Consider the following 8,153-nt stretch of genomic DNA (forward strand, 5'->3'; position numbering starts at 1 on the left):
ATTTTCTGAGGAACCTCCAGACTGATTTCCAGAATGGTTGTACCAGTCTGCAATCCCACCAACAATGGAGGAGTGTTCCTCTTTCTCCGCATCCTCACCAGCATCTGCTGTCACCTGAGTTTTTGATCTTAGCCATTCTCACTTGTGTGAGGTGAAATCTCAGGGTTGTTTTGATTTGCATTTCCCTTATGACTAAACATGTTGAACATTTCTTTAGGTGTTTCTCAGCCATTCGGCATTCCTCAGCTGTGAATTCTTTGTTTAGCTCTGAACCCCATTTTTTAACAGGGTTATTTGTCTCCCTGCGGTCTAACTTCTTGAGTTCTTTGTATATTTTGGATATAAGGCCCCTATCTGTTGTAGGATTGGTAAAGATCTTTTCCCAATCTGTTGGTTGCCGATTTGTCCTAACTGCAAAGTGTGTTTGGAGCCTGGTTTTTCGGGGCTCAGCCCGTATCGGAAGGATACATGGTTTTGGGTTGGAGGAGAGAGGAGAGAGCCGGATCTGCCGAAGGATCCAGACCCTCGTCGCCTCTGTCTGAATTTTTGGTTTCAGTTTGACACCGAAGCCGCGCGGTGCGTCTGTCTGTTGCTTGTTTGACTGTTGAAATTGTTTGTCTTCTTTGTGTCCTAATTTTCTTTGAATATCTGTGGAAATTGGTTATAGGATGCTTTGTCTTGGTTTTGTTTGTCTGGTTTGTTTTCTGTGGTATTGTCGAGTGTCTTTTTGGCTTTTGTTTCGTTTTTGGACTTTGGACAGACGACTGTGTTTAAAATCTTGGACTGACGACTGTGTTTAAAATCATGAAACTGTTTGCTTTGTTTGTCAAGGAGTTTTACTTGGTCCTCTTGGTGCTTAACTTGGAAATAATTTGCTTGAGAAAAATTGTTTTCTGCCAGGGAGTTTTATCTTTCTCTCTTAGCCTCCTCCCCAAGGAGAGATGCCCCTCCCTTTGCTCCCCTTGTCCAGTCTAGCTGCTGTTTACAGTTGTGTATGAAGAACTCCAGGTTAGTGAGTGACCCTGTCTGAAGCAGGTATTAACAAGAGCCTGAAAGCTTTACCTTAGATCCTGAAGAAAACTTCTCCCTGTTGCTTAAACATTCACAGCTTCTAAGGAAGGGACAGCACAGAGTAGGAAAATATAGGGGCTGAGGGTGACAAGCATGCAGGCCTGCTAGCAAGCTGCAGGCTGCGCGTGGGCAGTGGCGCAGCTCAGGCCAAGTCAGCGTAAGAGGAGTTTCAAGGTGATGAGGCCGGCCGGATTTGACAACAAGAAGATAGCGTAGAGTTAGTGGTTGTTTTATGAGACTTTTGGCCCTGAAAAAAAAATAATTCCAGTTGCTGCCTTCAGTGACCAGACCTTCAACACTTGCTCACAGAAGGAGAGTGTTCATTAAGAGAAGTTCTTTAAGGGAGCCTGCCTTATCTGCTGGCCCTATTCCAAGAGAGGAGTTGATCTCCAACATTAAGTAACCTTCCCTGTTAGTCATCATTGACATGGAGAGTGCCTTTGATCCTATCCCCTCAGCAGCCAGTTCCTGCCCCTGTGGTCAAAATGCCCCAGGTTGGGGGACAGAGAAGCCCCTGAGATAGTTTCGAAGGGAATCTGCAACAAACTGTGAAGAACTTTGTTTTGCCAGTCAAAATTTAGAATTCAGGCTTTGGCTGTGACCAAGGTCAGGATTAATGTTTTCTTTTCCATGGGCCTTTAGCCCACTGAGACAGTTTGGTAAAGGGCTGCTACTGAGGTCCTGAAAGTCCCAGGTGAATAGGTGTACAATTCTTATGTCAGCCACTTGGCATCTAGCACCCAGGTCCTAACCATCTCTCCATCCTTTTGTTATTAGTTCTTAAGTCCAGAGAGATAGTCGGTAACAGATCAGCTCCCTCTCTGCTTGCCGTTCTGTTTCACAGACACAAAGCTTGTGCTTATTTTTACAATGGCCTTTTTGTCCCAAAAGTCTTCCTGGTTTAGCTGTGTGACTAAATGCTATTTGTCCTCTTCAGTGGACCTCTATTCTCAAGATTCTCTTGTTTTCTCACATCCCATTTGAGATGCTTGTTAGTAACTGTTACAGGTCTTCTTTACCACTGAGGAAAGAAGGAATCCTACTGGAGGCCAGAAAGAATGTTCCAGACATGGATGGAAGACCCTCACTCCTGACTGTTGACTTGAATACCCCTGAAGGTAGGGAGTGCTCCAGGTCTGCCCCCAGGCTCCAAGGGTGGGTCTCCGAGGGGCTGGAAAATGCCCCACCAATCTGGCTAAGATAAGAAAAAGATATAAAGAGAGAAAGTTACACAAATTTGAAGGGTTAAGCTAAGTTGCTGAGAGTTAGTGTAAGTTGCAGAGAAAGTAAAGTTGAAGTGTGGTTACATAAGTGGACAGCATCTAATAGCTGTAGAGGAAGATGCAGAAGATATGAGAGACTGAGGAAGAGGAAGAGGAAAGAAGGTAAAAAGAGCAGGAAGCTAAGGAAGAAAAGAGACAAAAGGAAGAAGCTAGAGAGCTAAAAGAGGGATAAAAGACAGGAGAGGAATATATACTGGCCACAGTAGTTAGGGAACCTAGGAAGACAGTACCTGGCAACAGAAGAGAATTCCTAGCTAAAGATCAGTGTGCCTATCACAAGGAAAAAGGACACTGGGTCAGGGACTGCCCCAGAAAGAACAAGAGGGGCCTCTCCAGCAGCCCGGAAGGCAAGCCTCTTGGTCCTAGAGTGCTGGCTATGTGCTAAGATAGAAGGGAAGACTGCCCAGTTGTTTTGTGAATACGGGGGCCCAACACTCTGTGCTCCTACGCCCAAATGGGCTAGTGTCCAGCAAAAGACTTTGAGTACAGGGGACTACCGACAACAAATGATACTCATGGACTACCCGAAGAACGGTGGAGCTTGGCGTGGGCCAGGTATCCCACTTATTCCTTATGATTCCAGACTGCCCCTACGAGTCTAAACCCTGCAACCCTGCTCCCGGACCCTGACCTAGACACCCCCCCTTCATGACTGTCAGCAGGAGCTCACTAAAGCACAGGAGTGGCATAAAGATCTGACTGATCATCCAGCAGAGGGGGTAGATGTCATCTGGTTCATAGGAAAAAGATGGGCTGGGACAACAGTGGTAGATGGAAACAGAGTCATTTGTGCTCAGGCCCTACCAGAAGGCACCTCTACTCAGAGAACTTGCTCCCCTCACCAAAGCCCTTGAGCTGAGAAAGAGACTTAACATCTATGTGGACAGCACGTATGCCTTTGCTACAGCCCATCAGCAGAGGGGCCTGCTGACATCTGAGGGCAAGAAAAAAAGAGATTCTGGCTCTGTTAAGGGCCCTCCATGACCCAGCCAGGCCGAGGAAGAGACTCTGGTACACCTCAACGAGAAAGAAGATCCTGCTACAATTTTTACAGGCAGAGGCCATGGTAAAACAAATACATCAATGGACTCACTTAGGGGTAAGCAAACTCATCCAGACGTTTTCAAAAACTAAATATTATGTCACAGGTCTCAAGTATCTCATGGAACAGATATTGCACTGATGTATACCATGCCAAAAGGTAACTGTTTTCAGGAAAGTTGACTCTGGTAGGAGGCTCCGTGGGGAACAACCTGGATCCTACTGAGAAGTGGACTTCACACAGATAAAACCAGGAAAATATGATTTCAAATGTCTCCTAGTGTTTATAGATATCTTTTCAGGAATAGGTAGAAGCTTTCCCTACCAAGCAAGAGACGGCCTCAATAGTCATCAAGAAGATACTGGAAGAAATCTTCCCCCGATTTGGAATGCCCAAGGTAATCTTGTCAGACAACAGCCCTACTTTCGTTGCCAAGGTAAGCCAGGGTGTGGCCAAGTATTTAGAGGTTGATTGAAAATTACGTTGTATTTACAGACCTCAAAGTTCAGGACAGGTAAAGTAAATAAATAAAACTCTAAAAGAGACCCTGACCAAATTGACCATGGAGACTGGCGTAGACTGGGTGACACTCCTTCCCTCTTGCTCTCTTCAGAGCAAGAAATACCCCTTCCAGATTCAGCTTTACCCCCTTTGAGATCTTATATGGGGCCTCAGCTCCCCTGACTATATTAGATGATGTTACTGAACCAACATGTCATAGTAATAATGATTTGTATGCCAGGCTAAAAGACCTACAGGTGATACAGAAAGAAATCTGCTCACAGCTGACAGCAGCCTATGCCCCGGGGACCCCTGAGACATGTCATCAGTTCCAGGTTAGAGACTACAGCTACATTGAACCCAGACACTCGAGCCTCACTGGAAAGGACCGTACCTGGTGCTGCTGACCACCCTGACAGCCATCAAGTCTCAGCCCTCACCAGCAGCGTACTAGCTGTTGGGGCTGAGAGCTGGGACCTAGAGGGACACTCAGATCTTCAAAAAGCTCCCTAGACTTAAGTGACTAGGAGGTTGCTATAATGCTCACTTGAGGAGTGTGTTTTAGAAACAAGAATCTCATGTTTGCCTGTTTGCCCTGGGTTCCCTCGGAATAGGTGTAAGGATAGGCTTGATTTTTATTGCAAATGATGTAATATTACATATGTTAGTACTCCTAACACTTCTTGGGACTGTACCTCAGGGATCACAATCTGTATAAGTTTAAAAGTTCTAAAAGACCTTGTATAGGTTCAGATAGTGTCCAGATTAGAATCCTGATGCTAAAGACTTAATAAGACACAAAAGAGAGTTGAGAATTATTTAAGGTTATCCAGGTGCTACAAGGGCAGCACAAGGACATCTGCTGTTGCCCTACAATGCAAGTCTTATAGAGAATTCAGAACTGCCATTGACTCAGATATAAAAAGTAAAAAAAGACTTTTTAGCTGACCTCCAAGAACACCTAACCTCCCTCTCAGAGCTAGTCCTTCAAAATAGGAAAAGATTAGACCTGATATTCCTTAAAGAAAGAGTCTGTGTGCTACACTAAAAGAAGAATGTTGTTTCTATGCAGATCAGACAGGAATAGTAAGAGATACAGACTTTCAGTCATTCAAACTTTTGTGCTGAGACAACAGTATCAGATGGTAAAACAACAACAACAACAAAAAAAAAAAAACAGAGGTACCTTAACCAAGTTGAGTGGAAGATTCCACTCAAGGACAAAAAGAAAATGGGGGAATGAAAGACCCCCTCCCAGAAAGGGAATTGTACAAGCCCAAGGCCCTCAACCATAGAAGTAAAAAGTAAGTTTTTAGATATGTGGGACAAGCTGACCCATCATTTAGACGAAACAGACAGAAAAGAAAACAAAATGCAGAAACCAGACTAAATCATGGGCATTGCTCCATGGGCCACCTGACAGGAAAAAGAAACAGTCCCTGAGCCCCCAGAAGCCCTGACCACCATGTGCTTTTTGCTAACTCATTGTTATGATTATAGCCAAAATAGGTGATGTACACGTATGCCTCATTTACTCCACCAATCACATCCCTGTAACCATGCTTCTGCTTCTGTAAGCCTGCTTCTGCTCCCAATACACTATAAAAACCCATCCCTGGCTCTGTTAGGCACGCCAGTCTTCCAAATTGACTGGGACGCCCACAGATATCTGTGTATCCTGATCAATAAAAATCCTCTTGCAGATTGCAGCCTGTGGACTCGGTCTGGTCATTGGGCTTGAGGATCTCCCTCCTGAGGGAAGATTCTCTCTGAGAGTCTTACAATTTGTCTCCCTGCGGTCTAACTTCTTGAGTAATTTGTATATTTTGGATATAAGGCCCCTATCTGTTGTAGGATTGGTAAAGATATTTTCCCAATCTGTTGGTTGCCGTTTTGTCCTAACCACAGTGTCCTTTGCCTTACAGAAGCTTTGCAGTTTTATGAGATCCCATTTGTCGATTCTTGATCTTAGAGCATAAGCCGTTGGTGTTTTGTTCAGGAAATTTTTTCCAGTACCCATGTGTTCCAGATGCTTCCCTAGTTTTTCTTCTATTAGTTTGAGTGTGTCTGGTTTGATGTCGAGGTCCTTGATCCACTTGGACTTAAGCTTTGTACAGGGTGATAAGCATGGATCAATCTGCATTCTTCTACATGTTGACCTCCAGTTGAACCAGCACCATTTGCTGAAAATGCTATCTTTTTTCCATTGGATGGTTTTGGCTCCTTTGTCAAAAATCAAGTGACCATAGGTGTGTGGGTTCATTTCTGGGTCTTCAATTCTATTCCATTGGTCTATCTGTCTGTCTCTGCACCAATACCATGCAGTTTTTATCACTATTGCTCTGTAATACTGCTTGAGTTCAGGGATAGTGATTCCCCCTGAAGTCCTTTTATTGTTGAGGATAGTTTTAGCTATCCTGGGTTTTTTGTTATTCCAGATGAATTTACAAATTGTTCTGTCTAACTCTTTGAAGAATTGGATTGGTATTTTGATGGGGATTGCATTGAATCTGTAGATCGCTTTAGGTAAAATGGCCATTTTTACTATATTAATCCTGCCAATCCATGAGCATGGGAGATCTTTCCATCTTCTGAGGTCTTCTTCAATTTCTTTCTTCAGTGTCTTGAAGTTCTTATTGTACAGATCTTTTACTTGCTTGGTTAAAGTCACACCGAGGTACTTTATATTATTTGGATCTATTATGAAGGGTGTCGTTTCCCTAATTTCTTTCTCGGCTTGTTTCTCTTTTGTGTAGGGGAAGGCTACTGATTTATTTGAGTTAATTTTATACCCAGCCACTTTGCTGAAGTTGTTTATCAGCTTTAGTAGTTCTCTGGTGGAACTTCTGGGATCACTTAAATAAACTATCATATCATCTGCAAATAGTGATATTTTGACTTCTTATTTTCCGATCTGTATCCCCTTGACCTCCTTTTGTTGTCTGATTGCTCTGGCTAGAACTTCAAGAACTATATTGAATAAGTAGGGAGAGAGTGGGCAGCCTCGTCTAGTCCCTGATTTTAGTGGGATTGCTTCAAGTTTCTCTCCATTTAGTTTAATGTTAGCAACTGGTTTGCTGTATATGGCTTTTACTATGTTTAGGTATGGGCCTTGAATTCCTATTCTTTCCAGGACTTTTATCATGAAGGGGTGTTGAATTTTGTCAAATGCTTTCTCAGCATCTAATGAAATGATCATGTGGTCTTGTTCTTTCAGTTTGTTTATATAATGTGTCACTTTGATGGTTTTCCGTATATTAAACCATCCCTGCATGCCTGGGATGAAGCCTACTTGATCATGGTGGATGATTGTTTTGATGTGCTCTTGGATTCGGTTTGCCAGAATTTTATTGAGTATTTTTGGGTCGATATTCATAAGGGAAATTGGTCTGAAGTTCTCTTTCTTTGTTGTGTCTTTGTGTGGTTTAGGTATAAGAGTAATTGTGGCTTCATAGAAGGAATTCGGTAGTGCTCCATCTGTTTCAATTTTGTGGAATAGTTTGGATAATATTGGTATGATGTTTTTTATGAATGTTTGATAGAATTCTGCACTAAACCCGTCTGGACCTGGGCTCTTTTTGGTTGGGAGACCTTTAATGACTGCTTCTATTTCCTTAGGAGTTATGGGGTTGTTTAACTGGTTTATCTGTTCCTGATTTAACTTCGGTACCTGGTATCTGTCTAGGAAATTGTCCATTTCCTGTAGATTTTCAAGTTTTATTGAATATAGGCTTTTATACTAAGATCTGATGATTTTTTGAATTTCCTCTGAATCTGTAGTTATGTCTCCCTTTTCATTTCTGATTTTGTTAATTTGGACACACTCTCTTTGTCCTCTCATTAGTCTGGCTAAGGGTTTATCTATCTTGTTGATTTTCTCAAAGAACCAACTTTTGGTTCTGTTGATTCTTTCTATGATCCTTTTTGTTTCTACTTGGTTGATTTCAGCTCTGAGTTTGATTATTTCCTGCCCTCTACTCCTCCTGTGTGAATTTGCTTCTTTTTGCTCTAGAGCTTTTAGGTGTGCTGTCAAGCTGCTGACATATGCTCTTTCCTGTTTCTTTCTGCAGGCACTCAGCGCTATGAGTTTTCCTCTTAGCACAGCTTTCATTGTGTCCCATAAGTTTGGGTATGTTGTACCTTCATTTTCATTAAATTCTAAAAAGTTTTTTAATTTCTTTCTTTATTTCTTCTTTGACTAGGTTATCATTGAGTAGAGCATTGTTCAATTTCCACGTATATGTGGGCATTCTTCC

At 42.6% G+C, this 8,153-nt stretch overlaps 1 long non-coding RNA gene across 1 annotated transcript; it reads left to right on the forward strand.

Moving 5' to 3' along the window:
* The first annotated feature begins 530 nt into the window (after positions 1-530).
* LOC147998358 (uncharacterized) lies at positions 531-5,602 on the forward strand. Its single transcript, XR_015647039.1, has 2 exons — positions 531-2,189; positions 3,262-5,602. It is a non-coding gene; the product is annotated as an uncharacterized LOC147998358 (long non-coding RNA).
* Positions 5,603-8,153: the final 2,551 nt, after the last annotated feature.

The sequence above is a fragment of the Rattus norvegicus genome, chromosome X (genome assembly GCF_021556685.1).
Source record: "Rattus norvegicus strain SHRSP/BbbUtx chromosome X, alternate assembly SHRSP_T2T, whole genome shotgun sequence".
Lineage (NCBI taxonomy): Eukaryota > Metazoa > Chordata > Mammalia > Rodentia > Muridae > Rattus > Rattus norvegicus.